Here is a 916-nt window from a genome sequence, read left to right as displayed (position 1 = left end):
ATCAGGTCTGGACTCACGTTTTTATTTTATTAGTTTTTATTTTTTTGCCCCGATCCTACGGTTATAAATATTTTATGTTGTTGCGAGTGTCGGTTGCATTTTATTTTTTCCCTTTTTTTTTTATTTTATTTTTAATTTTTATTTTTTTTTTTTTTTATTTTAAAAGAATCATAAAAAATCTCTACCAAACACAAATTATGTTGCATTGAAGAAATCTAACATTAAATATTAAGAGATGGATTATAACCCTTTGTGGAAGTGACTTGTACTTTAGCTAAATTGTACTTTATTTTTATTTGTTATTTAAAATGTTAAAGAGAAAGTACACCCACATTGTTTTGAGATTTACAGTTCATTATTTCCAAAAGCTTTTCTTCAGGACGTCTAGTCGAGCTGTGTGCCCCCTGAGCTGTTTTCCCCTATGCTGCTTCCACCATGCTTCACTGTGGGGATGGTGTTCTTGGTCTGATAAGCTGTGTTGCTTTGATACCAGACATAGCGTTTACGTTGGTGTTCATATAGTTCACTAAAGTCTATAGTCCACCCTGCTGTGTGGTAATACCATGCTTCTGGCCTTGCACGACACCACACAGTCAAGGGCACATTGCCTGCCTGCCTGCTGCCGTGCTGTCCCTGAGGGCCACCTGTTGACCGCCTCTGTTTATTATTTGGGACAGCCACCGGGATTCATCCGTATTCAGACACCGCCTCCGGGGAATTTTATTGTTGGGGACCCATCAGTGTGGGGAGTGTTAGTGTGCTGTCCCTGCAGCGGTCGAACCACTCATCCGAGGGTTGCTGCGTGGCTCGAGGGTCTCCAGACTTCAAATGAAAAGGGGGAGTATTTACAGGGGATAAGAGTTTGTGACGCCACCCGTGGTTCACGGTAAGGGGAGTACCGCCGCTGCCCTCTTGG

General features: G+C 42.0%; 1 protein-coding gene across 1 annotated transcript in view; it reads left to right on the top strand.

The window, feature by feature from the left end:
* Positions 1 to 246, top strand: part of MAP2K4 (mitogen-activated protein kinase kinase 4) — a 57795-nt gene extending 57549 nt beyond the window's left edge. The window contains 1 exon segment of the mRNA XM_075347995.1: positions 1 to 246. This exon segment is cut by the window's left edge and continues 652 nt beyond it. The gene's annotated coding sequence lies outside the window, so the exon portion shown is untranslated.
* Positions 247 to 916: the final 670 nt, after the last annotated feature.

Source organism: Anomaloglossus baeobatrachus, chromosome 5, assembly GCF_048569485.1.
Source record: "Anomaloglossus baeobatrachus isolate aAnoBae1 chromosome 5, aAnoBae1.hap1, whole genome shotgun sequence".
Lineage (NCBI taxonomy): Eukaryota > Metazoa > Chordata > Amphibia > Anura > Aromobatidae > Anomaloglossus > Anomaloglossus baeobatrachus.
This window is presented reverse-complemented; position numbering and strand designations above follow the sequence as displayed.